Raw genomic sequence first — 13,859 nt, 5'->3', positions numbered from 1 at the left:
TTTAATCAAGGAAGTTCTGAAGTTTTTAGGAAACTTAAGGTTCCCTGTAACTGCCACTCCTAACACCTGAGATTAGATCTTTACCCTGGCTCTGATCCATCTCTGGGGAGAGACAATCAAGCTGTTAACCTGTGCTAGGAAATCCTTAATTGCTGACAGCAGACCTGTGCTGAGATACTGCAGTTGGTAGGTGGAGGATGGGATTACAGAACTCCTGTGTTTCTTGACTGTGCTGCATTATGGATCTCTTGAAGCACTTGGAAAAGGCTTTGCTTGGCACACCAGGCACAGGGAAGCAGCCCAGAGGGGAGAGGAGACTGCAGTGGGTGATTTGCAAAATGATGATTATCTGGGTGCCATTTTACCAATATGGATGGGAAAAAAATAAAACTGGCTGTTAAAAGGGGTGTGGTGGAAGAATTAACAACTTTTGAATATGCCTGATATGCAGAGCTCAGAGAAATGCAATTGAGAAATGTCAGAACTTGAACAACAGAGCTGTGCTGCTGAAAGACACAAGAAAGTATGGAAAGCAGTGAGGGATGATAAATAATGCACCTAATTACCACCCAAATCTGAAGCCCACAGCTAAGGTGACCAACAGGCTTCATATGCCTCACAAGTTCCCACACAGGATCAGGTCCACCATGCTGAAACAGAATTTACTGAAGCAAATAAAATGTAGTTTTTCACTAGATATTAATTTAAGGCCACTTTACCAGTTTTCTGATAGTCTTCATTCTTGAATATAGTTTTGCTTTTGGTTATAACACATCACATTGTATTTTTAAATAGTATTTAGTATTTATTTTATTAAAATAGTATTTGGTATGAGGTATTTATCATACCTCAGCATTCTTTTCTGCAAATGTTATGCACACACTCTTATTGAGTTGGAGACAATGACAGGAACTATATGCAAAGTAGGTGCTTTTTATATGTAAATACTGAACGGAAGAAAAAAATAAAGACATTTCTATCACAGCTCTTGAGCTTCAACTAACCTGAGTCCTTTAGGCATAAATATTTCTATATTTTTATTTAAAATAACCATCCTGGTGCTGACTCAACAAAGAGACAGAATGAATATCAGATTCTCTTTTATTTTCATTTTTTGTCCTCTTGGACCTTAAATTGCAAGGAAAAGTTTCTGATGACACTAACCCTATTCATTAGTTTGGAGTAAAGCAAGTAAGGTATTTCCATTTCATTAAAATGGAAACATTTACATATGAAAAGGAAAAAGATTCATTACCATCTGACAGTGGGTTTATTATTGTCATGTGCAGAACAGAAGTGTCCAGGGCCTTGTCTGTGCTTAGCCCTGTAAAACAGAGCAGTGAGCCAGCCCTGCCCTGCAGAGTGCACAGGGCAAGGGCAGTGGCTGGAGGGAAGGCTGAAGCCATGGCACAAGTGCCAGTGCTGTGCTCCCAAACTCAGAAACCAGGTCAGAGCAGAGAGAATCTCAGTCTCCTGCACACAGTCACAGGCCTTTTTGTGTTAGACTGTGCTGATCTGCTAGATGATGGCAGCATCACTACTTGGCCAAGACAAAAGCCACCAGCAGTACATTAGTCAGAGAACTGCAGAGTTCTGGAAGTAAAAACATCCCATGTGTTTACACGCAATGGGTGCAGCTGAAAGGCAGGGCTACAGCACAGACTTCCCAACACTTTCTTCTTAATGAGCTTAACTTGACCTCAAAGAAGGTCAGTTCTGGGACTGAAGTAATTTAGCTTTCATGCAGTTCTCACCTTACTGGAGCTGAGAAACTGCTTCTTCTGGCTGGCTGTGTGTGTTGGAGTTGTGATGTGTTATTAGAGACTGAGCTAAGAAAAGAGAAAACGTTTCACCCAGAACTCAAAGGACTGTAATAGCAAATGGGAAAAAGAGTAGGCCATGGGGAAGATAGGAACCAGAGTTTCTGGCTGTGACATTGGCTCAGTAGCAGTGATATAGCTAATAGATAATCCCACTGACAACAGGAATTAACTGGTATTGTAAATCCAATTTTTTTTTCTGAGTGCTGCAGAATTTATGGTGTGCTGAAGCTTCTCTGCATCTATAATTTCTCATCCTTATAGCTACAGAGATAGCTAAATGTTTTCCTTTGTTTATTTTGCAGACAACAGATTATTAGAATATGGCATAAATGAAGATTCTCACATGACATCCTAACAGGAGTATTACATTTAAAGCCAGAAAAAAGCAATGATAAATATCTAAGGAAATCAAACATAGATTTTTCATGTATGAAAAAGAAAACCAGGCTTCTATGCCACATGAATTCACAGAGCCTGAGCTGACACTTTTTTTTTGGTCTGTTCTTTACCCTCATTTAAAATATGTGGTTAGATGTAATTGCTGTTTTTCTCACGGAGTTGATCTCACTACTGGGAATTAGTGTGGATAGCAAAATATTACCAAATTGTTTAAAGTTCCATGGGAAAAGAACCAGATTATTCTTTGCATTCTATGGGAGATTTTTTAATGCATTAAAATAGCAATACATTTCTGTAATTTTATTAAGTATGAACTAAGCAAGCTCAGTCTAGTCAATTCTGAAATTGAGGCTAATTATTTCATATCCAAACATGGGCTTGGGAATCGAATACCAGGCACCAAGCATTGAAAATCAAGGTCTTTCATAATTAACTCTGATACACTTGACATGAAATAGAATCCTATTTTTTATTTTTAAAGACTGAAAAAATAAAGTATAACAAATTATATGAGACAGTCAAGATGACTGAAGTTAATAATAGATATGCACTTCAAGTTTACAGCCTTGACTCCTTAAAAAAATCTGCTAGATCTAATGCTATTGCCAGTAGAATTTGCAAGCTTAAAATATGTATAAATTACTACAACTGCCATTATGAAATATCCTGCTAATATTTTTACTGACATCTTTTCCCATTTTAATATTGTTTGGTTTCCATTCCTGTGAGAAGATCTAATGGATACTAAGAAAAATATTTTCTTAGCATTTTTTCTCTTTTCTTGCTATCAACTTTTGTCTCTTTTCTCCTGTTGTCTTCTTTCACTTCTTGTAGCCTCTCCTTCTGTCCCACTTTCCTTGGCTGCTCTCTGCTCCTTGTTTGTCTTCTAAATATTGTATGCTTTCATTTCCTCCTTACTATATTTGCATCTTTTTATTCTATACATTAAACATTACGTTGTCTTCCATGAAGACAAATGCAAAGACGTTTTAGTCAGTTATATCCTGCAGTAAAGTTTACTTTATGTATTTAGATAGTCTTTGGTAATACCTTAGGTCCAAGTGCTCTAGATAAGGAATGAAATCAAACTCTGACAGCTTCTCTGTACTGCCCTTTTTGGGGTTTTTTGGGTGGGGGATTGGGGTGTGGTAGGGTGCCATGACAGTTTTTTTTGTTTTGAAATAAGGACTGGATCAAAACCTGGATTCAGAGAATGCTTCAAGTTGCTATGTTCAAAATCTGGAAGGGAGCTTTGTGACTTCAGCCAGGGTCTAGCAATTAGGCCTAAGAATTGCTGGGAATGTGCATTAATCTGCACAAGTACCCTTTGCAGTGGACGAGATTTAAATCCCCGTGTGCTATCAAGTGCATCACTTTTTTAGCAAGAGTCAATGTGTTTGGTAATAAGAGAAGGAATTTGTCACTGAATACAAAGCAGTTGATAACATCTTTTCTTATGTGGTTTGAAATGAAAATGGATCAAAAGATAAATCCCAAACTGTCAGGGGAACCAGGAGTAAGAAATACACACCCAATCCACAGGAATACTGAGTAGTAAATCACTATTCAGGCATTGCAAATTTTTAATTCCCTCACTTCAAATCACCACAGTCAACAGTGTAGGATAAAATCTCTGCTTTCTACAGTGAAGTCACAAAAACATATAGACTCACATCTTCATGAGGATCTAGGCACAGAGGAGAGCTTTTGGTATCTATACTTACAAGTGTGTTTCTCAGCCCTCCCTCACTTTAAGTGCCAGGAAATCTGTAAATAGAGACATTTCTCTGAAATGTGAATTCTAATTACTGACATGATCCTTCTGGGCCTGTATTGGCTTTCTGTACTTGCAGAGCAGAGCCTGGTTCATGCCAGTTGAATCTTGCTTGCAATCCTACCTAGTCTAGTTTGCAACTACCGTGGACTCGCATGGGTTGGTTGTGCTCCAGCTGAGGCAGCCAGGACTGCTTTTATTTGGAAACTCATTCTGAGAGCATAGAATTGATTCTATCTTGTTGAAGGCCCTAGAAACAGTTATTTGTATCTGTATTATTTAATGCAGCTAATGATTTAATGAACAAAACATCTGGCTTGGGAAAGACAAATATCTCCTAATGCAAGTAGCAATCTTGCCCTGCTCTGGGTGTGTGATGGTAAATGTGTACCTGATGGAACGTGACACAGAGCTGTCACATAAGGGTCAGGATTAGCCAAGTGTCCTCTATAGCCTTTTCTACATCAGTAGGGAAACAAAGGCAGTTCAAGAGGTGAAACGTCTGGCATCTCTCCATTTCTTGCCTTATAATATGAAATGGGGATAACAATACTTCTTTCCTCCTGCTGCTTGTCTGTTTTGTGTATTTAGCTTGTAAGTACACATCCTTTATTATGCTTGTATAAAATCTAGCATAGCAGAGCTGTGATTTTGTTTAGAGCTCTAAGAGTGCTGCTGTAAATTAATTAATAACAGCATTGGCTTCTTTGCTTGTGAGAGGTTTCACTGGAAGAACTCACCTTGTCAGTACAATTGCCTCAGCCGTCCACTGGCTGTCTTACAGTAACTAAATCAGTCTTTAAGCCTCAGCTTACATCTCAAAAGCTACACATCCCAGGAAGAGTTTTTTGAGTAAGTGATTTATAACCCAATTTTCAAAGATGGCCATTAAACAGCATTTGCAACAGGAGTCTTGAATATTTTTGCATGAATAAATCTCAAGCTTGTAGCTATCCATCATCAGCATATTGCATTCAGTACAGAATTATTGACTGTAAAGACTAGAAACATGAGCAAAATCCAAAAATAGGTTGTTTCATGATCTCTAATAAATCATTGTAATTGAAATTAAAAAACCTTCAGGATAAATGATGATTTCTCAGGACATTATTCTTGTCCATGTGGCAGTAAGTGTGATGTGTATTCCTAACAAACTCATACCTAAAATCTGCTTTTGCTTCTAGATTGCTCTACTGCTGCTACATGCTGCTCTGGCTGTGAACTGATGCTGTCAAAAACATCTGCTTTTTTATAGCACAATATTTAGTTGACATAAACCCATGAAGAATTATGGCATGAATATAGATCTTCAAAATTCAGCTCAAGCTGATTTTGTTAATAAATGAAAACACTTCAATTTAAGTTTTAGGCAAGAGTAATCACTTGCATCTCACAGCAGAAAGAGCAAATCAGTTTAATTTCATGCTGAGGAGGGTTAAAAGAAATTATCAGGTAAATGATGCTTCCCAAATGGTTGTGACAGCTGTTTGTCATGTAGCTAATGCTTTCTATACACAACACACTGAAATGGAACAAAAAGTATGATTTTAAACCTGTCAAATCATGCAAGAGGTAAATGTGACATAGTTTGACTTTTGAACTTGGAATTTCAGAAAACTGGTAAGATAATTTTTTAAAAATGCTAAACATTTGTTCTGTGGTCAAAGTCTATGCGCCAGTTTTGGTGGCTATATGGAGAACTACTTGTCTGCAGAATTGACAGTTAAATTAATATATCTGTATAAATGCTGTCCAAATAAAGGTTGGGTGCAATGCATGAAGATAATGTGTAAATGCAAATAGCAGATAAGGCTGAAGAAGGAACTTCAGTGCTATATAAGAGATCCACAAATTATAGTTTCTAGATGTGACCTTAAGTATCAAAAAGATTGTGAAATTGTGGGTAATGTCACTGCATAAAATTTTACCAACCACCTCCCCATAGCTGTGCAGCTGTGTGAAGGAAATGCTGAAGTTTAAAAACAGATGGTGGCTTGCCTTATGCACTTATTTGCAAAGCAGCCAGAATGATGAACTGGATCTGTAGATAGCTGGTTTCTGATTCCCCATTCTGATAATCCTATTTTATCCTAATGTTAGGGCAGGGGCACTAAAATAGTGTGGCCACTTTGCACTCACAAGGTACATCTGCACAGCAGAATGCAATGTCAGATGTCTTGCAGTCACAGGAGCAATGCACTCCAGTGCAGCACCCTGAGCAGCAGTGATTTACATCCCTACAATGCTTCTGGCACATGCAGTAGATTATCAATGTCATTGTGCCACGTGAATATAGCTGTAGTGGGGAATCAGGCCTCTTGCTTAAAATATGAACCTAAATTGGCTAAAATTAGTATAATTTAACTTCTGTGGAAATTTTAGAAATCATCATTCGTAGTAATATCAGTGCATGTGAATAGAATTGGGGAAAAAATCAGTGTGAAAGTTGGGAGCAACCAAAATAACATAAACTTCTGGTGACAGTGTCAGAACTGGGATGAGTTTTCAGGTTTAAGGAAGGATTATTGTAATAGATTCTATGATAGAATAAAAGGTGTTATTGTTTATTATGACACTCTTGTAACATTAAGGCTTGTTACATTAAAGATCACCACATCTAGCTGGATGGCCAAGCTGTATATTTATGTCTACAGAGACGGTAATTGCATGGATCATACCGAATTCCACATCAAATAGGAAAGATAAAAGCTATTGGCTCTGCCAAACCCAGTCTGCCCCAACACCATGCTGTTTACAGGGATCTTGGGAGGTTTAACTCACAGCACATGGCTGCACGTCAGCTCAACATTTGTTCACCTTGAGGCTGCAGGAGGTTTCTGGTTTAAAGTGGGATGCTGAAAAGTGCAGGGCTTTACAATAATTTTACATTCTTGTGTATATATGTGCATGTGTCCCTGGGGATCCAAACTCACAGTTGCCGCCTGCCTCTGATACAAAGTGAGTCCGTGGGAAATTTCACATGTGTGCTTTCTCTAGAACTGTTTTCTTGTGTTTCACAAGAATTATACAATCAAGTATATTCAATATATGGACTTAGACAACTAGTAAAACCCATGAACCCTTAGCAGCAATGTTAAACCTCCTCTTGGGACATCAGCTGATCAACACCATTTGGCTTCTTTTACTTCCCCCCTGTCTTTTTTTTCCCTTTTAATTTTGGTTTTCCTACTTATATATACTTCTAGACTTATGTTCTTCCTGTACCTTTCGTAGCACTGTAGTAGGTGATCCATCTATCACCCTCTACTTTGGTGTTTATAGCTCTGCTTTGCTGAGTAACAACTCACTTGCATGTTTTATTTTTCTACTTTTCCCTTAGGGAGAAGAAAAATCTGTCATAAAATGATGTTTTTAGAAGTGGACATTTAGATTAATAAACTTTCTCTTCCAAAGTATGTGGAAAACTCCACCACTTTCCCCTCTTTTTTATATCCTTTTTTGGAAAACATGTATCTCAGATGCAATTGTTTTTCTAGGAACCTGGCAATATTCAGATCCCTCTGACAGTTTAGCAAATCTTTGCTCTGCTCCCCCCTCCTCAGTAAAGACTGGTCTGTGTGTCATGTGCTTTCCCTGCACCAAAATAAGAGGTTTTTTTCATCCATCTTTATCCTAAAACGCCCCCTCTGGTTTCTGAGCAGGCTCTGAACTGCAGTGTGTGAGAGGAGGTTTCCCCAAGGCTCTTGGCATGGGTCTCACAGCTCCCATCCAGCAATGTCACTGGTGTCATTGACTTCAAAGGGAGCACAGTCACACTGTGTCTTTCCAAGGAGAATTTCCCTGATATTTTTGCCTGCTCTCAGCATTTCTGAGTTATACTGGGATGCAGTGGTCATTTTAACCTTCCTCTTGTGATTGCACTGGCATCACTCAACAGCCTGGGTTTCACTAACATTAACTGGAGACTTGCACTCACTGGTGTTTCTGTCATTTACTCAGTGAAAGAAAGAGATAGTTTTATGCAGCTCATTTATGTAATACCTGAAATCTGTAGAACAAGGTAAGCATTTCACTGCCTGCTTTTCAAGCATTTAGATTCTGTCTATAATCTCCCTCTTGTTTTGAAGTGCAAGAAAAGCAGGAAGTCTAGAGCAGGTTATAAGGTGGCACAGCCACAATCAGTTAATAGGCACTGCCTCTCACAGGCTGTACTTACTGAAACTTAGGTGATTACTTGTAGGCAATCAGACACAGATTTATGGGCAAAGGATGGGAAAGCTTGAAAGGACTGTAATCCTTCTGAATTTTTATTTTTAATCTTAGCTACAGAGAAAAAACAAACCCTCAGGAAATCTAAAATACAGGACAATTGCTACCAGAAGACTTCTAAAATGAAACTCTCATACTAACAGTAGATTATTTTATATAAAAATGCTATAAAATTATTAAAAATTTGCTTTGTTTAAATTGGAAAAAAATCTGTTCAGACCTAATTGAGATGGAAACACCTCTGGAGAAAAATGTGATTACAAGGGTCACATCACTCAGGAATATTGTGTTCCAATTAGAGAAACTGAAAAATAATAGCACATGAAAAATAAGGTGACTTGAATAATTTTATAAAACTGCAGGAGAAGTTCAGATATGAGGAATATGCGTGGTAGTAGCTGAGATATACAGGGCAATTATCACTTTCTCAGTAAGGCGTCATTTTGCAATTTAGTTTTCACCTCAGTTTTGTATCTCAGATGAGAACTGGGGCTCAGAGAATAAGAGAATACCTTATATATATGCCTAAAACAAGTCTAATGCCTAAAACTCCCCATAGAATCACAGAATCATTTAGGTTGGAAAAGACCTTTAAGATTGTTGAGTTCAACCATTAACCCATCACTGCCAAGTCCACAACAAAAGCCACATCTACATATGGGAAGGCAAGAGCCTTCTTCCCTTCTTTTGTGAAACGAAGAAAAGATTAATTAATTTTACTTTTTAAAATGTATCATTACTGCTTCCTGGGACACGCAAGTTGAAATATTTGTAATAAATTGTATTGAATTTGCTTAATCTAACTTGGGGAGCTTGTCACTTGTTTATAATTCTGATTTTCAATGTAAGTGATAGCAAAGTGACACACATCCGTCATGACTTGGATTTCAAAGTGATAAGGCAGTGCAAAGAAATGCTCTGACAGAGAGTTCAATACAGTGTTTCTATTCCCATATTTGCATTGAGCATAAACAAGAAAGGACATTGGCTGCAGACTGTCTTTTGGAATTAAGTTGAGCAAATAGAATTAAAATACAAATATATATATAAGTGTTACTAGATCAGAAAGCATGTGAGTAATCATTCTTCTGTAAACTACTGAGTTAGGGTACTGGAAGACCTGGATTCTGCACTTTACTGTGCAGAAAATGGTTGTATTTTAGTTGATAACTCATTTTAAATGGAACAGAAACACTTATTTGGACAGCAGCTGACACCTCCCTAGTGAATGCATTAGCCACCACTCTACAGAATAATTTTATCTCCTTTTCTGGTGAATTAAAGTTATTGTCTAACTTCTCTGTTCTCCGTACCTCATGAATGCATATGCATACACACACAGAATTGGCAGGGTTTGGGCTAGAATTCTTCCAGAAAGGTGGAAGAAATTGAATCAGGCAGAGGAAGCAAACCATCAAACCCATGGCACTTGTGGATGCAGCAGGTAAGGGAGAGCAGAGCTGCTACTGCTGTGCCTAGATGGGAAACAGGCTGCCATGGCATTTGTAGGAATCCTTTTGGGTGGAGATTAGAAAAGCTCAGGGACTAATTAAGACTCAGAGCAAGATGCAGGCTGACTCCCTGAACCTGCACTGTGATTTTTGACCAGGCTTAGTGCTCATGAAGAGTGAATAGCAAAGGCCACAGGGCAGTTCCAAGTTTCACTTTATACAAAACCTTGTTTACTTGTAAGATGAGATCAGCAAAGTGATTTTTTAGGATCCATGTTTGTGTGTTTTACAAAAACAGCACTTTTGTATAAATACCTCTTCTGTATATGCATTTGCATAGAAAATACCTTGGCTTCTTAAACCAGAATTTTAGGTATGCTTTCAAGATTCCTTTATATATTATTTGTCATTGTAACAAAATGATGTATCTGTTTGGAGAAGTAAAACATGCAGAAGCAGAATATACTTTTAAGGGCATTGAAGTCAAGTACTTCTTGAGGAGATAAGAGGTAATTTTCTCATTTAAAGCTCGTTGATGTACTGACCAGCCAGTCACTGTTGGGCTTTTTTCTGATAATTCACTATACAAAAGTCTCAATGACACTGTAATTATCTGTTTATTAAAAGCTAAAAGCCCAGACTGCCATACAGAGCCTCGATTACTTAATATCTGCTTTAATTAACTTTTCACATTCAACTAATTCTGGAACAATTTGATAGGCTTGTTATCAAGGGTGCCAGACCTGTCCTTCCACTCTACATTTTAACAAAGAACAGAAAGTTCAGAATTTCCAGAGGAATGTTTCACAAGAACGGCAAGTTTCATGGAAGTTGAAGTCACAGTTCTCTTCTGTCACAAAGTCCCTCTGCAAACGCAGATGTACCCAGGAATGTTTTTATTGGTTAGATTCACTATTGTTTAGTTAGAATATTTATATCACAGTCTGGATGTTGCATAAAAACCTTATGACCTATAACACTCCAAGTCTTCCCAGTTAGTGCCTTTATTCTTGTTGGAAGACTCAAGCTATGTTTTGGTTTTTGTTTTTTTTTTTTTTCTTCATGTAGAGTTTAAAAATGGAATGAAATGTTTCTGCACTTTGTGGAATTTTTGATAGCATAAAAGGGAACCACAGGAGAGCTTAAAAAACCCAAGAAAGTTTGAAAAATGTTGGGTTTTTTCATAGTGAAACGATATTTTTGGTCATGCTGAAAACTTTCATCCCTTCTAAATGAAACATTCATTTAATATTTTCTTGCTGAAGAAATTCTGGCATTCTTAGTCAAGGAATATGGGAGAAGGATGAAGGTGCACACTTCGGAAATTATACCAGCTAACAAATGTGAAAAGCATTAACTCCTTGCCCTTGTATTTTTTAGTCCAGCTGACAGTATCACGGAGTTCCTAACATACGAAAGTTCAGTGCATTTCCAGAGCAATTATTTTGCAGAAAGCAACAGTTTCTGACCGATAATAGAAAGAATTAAGCAGTCTCTTGTTCAGTACTTCAGACCAGGAATATAAGATTCATCTTAGTAAATGTGATCCTTATTTTTTCTAGAGTCATGTTTCATACCATGTATTTATCTCAAACTCTTAAAGGCTCAAATTATCTTTCTGTACCTTCTGCTTACATTCAAATGACACAGTTTTGGCATATGCTTGAAATAAATTTGCTTTATGCTTGTTCCTGTTTAATTCTGACAGAATTAAATTAGTTAGAGCTCCAAATTAATTTGGGATATTTTGGTAGAAAGCAATAAATCATCAATTTCATGACAAAGTTCCAAATAATTAAGATGGTCCCTAACACTATTTCCAGATAGGTTTGTTTGATTCTTTATTTGTAATTTGAAGAACTTCATCATGTTGATTGCTGCATTTCAGCTACCTTTCGTGTGACAAGGAGAAAAGTTTTAATGGAGAAAAAATTGTTGCATTAGATGGAAGAAAACTTTTTTTTAGCATACTCAGACATATCAAAGCAACATTGTTTTAAAATATGATAAACTGAAGAGTTTAATTGATTAAAATCCATCTGGATAGATTCTATTCCTCATAGCTTTTTTTATAGTTTTCTAGAAATATCTAGAAACCGTTCAGGGTTTTTGGCCTGTGGAAAGTTCATCTTACCGTTTATTGCTAGTAAACTGACAGGCATGAATCTTTTATTGCTGTGTAATTTTCCTTCTCTCCTGTACCAAATATTCTAGCAATAGAAGTGTATCTTTTATATCTTTCTTTTTCTGCTTTCAGTAGTCGTGTGGAGCTAGAAATATAAGCTGTGTGAGGTGGGATTTAACTGCCTGCCCTGTTAGGAGACTGTGCCCAAAATTAGACCCCTCTGGCCAATAAAGACCGACAGAGTTGATAGCTGGAGTCATGTACAAGTCATGCACAAGTCACAATTGTAATCCAAAATCTGCTATTCAACATCTGCCCTGGACTGCCTCCACAGTTGCAGTCAGACAGCCCAAGTCCCTCTGTATTTTGTTATCAAGCACAAATGTTTATAAATGTTGTTTAGTGCCATTCAGGCAAGATGCTGTGGTGAATAACTGTGAGAGATCAAATGCACACCTTATCTTTGCAGAGAAGCACCTTGCAAATAAATGACAGGCATTTCAGGAGATCACTGAGATTCATTACCTGGATGATTTCTCATTTTCAGATAGAAATGAAAGGAAATTATCCAATTTCTTTTTTTTTATAATAACATCCAATACATTTAATGTCCAATTTCATACTGCTTCTTGATTTATAGCATTTCCCAGGCTAATCGTGCTCTAGCTACCATTACAAAAGCAGCTATTATCTTAACCCTTTCAGTGTGGGTGTGACACAAGGAATACTTTCTTTGCTCAAAAATGTGTGATGTTGAACACCTGGGTTTGAAGCAGAATGCCTTTCTAATGTGACTTCAGTCAGGAACTCCAGCCCATTTGCTATTTCCTGTAGTTACTACATACAAATGAAATGCTTACATACCCACAAATCCAGAGCTGGTGGAAAAGACCATCAACCAAAGAACAAGTATCACATCTAGCAATATTTTTGTATTAGAAGAAGGTATTTGACTACATTCTAACCCAGTATTTTCGTCTGTGCTACTACTGGGGATCAAGGGGAACAAAGTGCTAAACCAGAATCTGATCTGCTCTCTGTGACCCATGTCACAAGTATTCAATACATTACTATACGAATTATTCAAATGTTTAATCACAATGATCTCTAATGTGTTTGGCTAAACTTGAAATTGCTGATAGTTAATTTATAGTGGTTCTATCCTATAGCTGAAGTCAAAACTTTGTTTTCCTGGATCAGTTGTTCCCCACCCTACTGGGTAGATGGATTTCTGGGTGGACAGGGAGTGACTGGCGGCCATGCAGTTTCCTAAGTCAATTGTAAATTACTGTTTTTCTGTTGTACCCAGAATATTATATGTGAACAATGAGGGAGCTATCAGCAAAATGATGTGTCTTCAAGATAATTCTCCTTCAATAACTCTGGGACAGTGTCTCTTCTGAGTCTTTGTTTTGGGCTGTCCATGAACACACAAAAGCTTCCTTCTTAGTTTAGTTTTACTTGAAAAATTTTCAAGGTGTTCTTCACAATTGTTCAAATCACCTTTTAAACAGCAACGTAGATTTTGTGACCTGAGAGTCTTGAACATAAATCAGTAATATCCAAATGCTGAGGAGAACCCGTAGGGTCAGCAATATGTTTTCTCATGCATATGCAATTAGTGATAATGCAAGAATGTTCAAATTATCATCAGTAAAAGGGATGCCAGGCAAAAGGCTGTCCTGTAGATGTTCACAGGAGCAGATAGTTGGCCAGCTAAGGACAGCATATTAAAAATAGTTGCTGCATTAATGGTTAGACTTGCTACATGAAATTACAGCTGTTTCTGGATTTTAGAGGGTTTTTTTTTAAATTTTTTTTTTAAGATTATATGCTTTTCTAGGCAAAGACAGTGTGATCTCTCTTGAGAGTGTGTCTGGGTGAAAAAAACCTCAGTGGGCTGCAGAGATTTGGCTGAAACTGGCCTCTCAACAGGGGTGTTTATTGCAGTGTGATTTTAAATACATACTGTACTATGACTAAAGAGCAATATGACCCTGCAATCCAGATCACATTTTGTTTATTGGAGCTATATTTGTTACTGAGAGGGAACGCCA

At 37.4% G+C, this 13,859-nt stretch overlaps 1 protein-coding gene across 3 annotated transcripts in view; it reads right to left on the bottom strand.

Moving 5' to 3' along the window:
• Positions 1–13,859, bottom strand: part of SLC9A9 (solute carrier family 9 member A9) — a 171,868-nt gene that overhangs the window by 48,325 nt on the left and 109,684 nt on the right. The gene's annotated exons all lie outside the window — the stretch shown is intronic.

The sequence above is a fragment of the Lichenostomus cassidix genome, chromosome 9, assembly GCF_008360975.1.
Source record: "Lichenostomus cassidix isolate B80296 chromosome 9, HeHo_3.0, whole genome shotgun sequence".
NCBI lineage: Eukaryota > Metazoa > Chordata > Aves > Passeriformes > Meliphagidae > Lichenostomus > Lichenostomus cassidix.
This window is presented reverse-complemented; position numbering and strand designations above follow the sequence as displayed.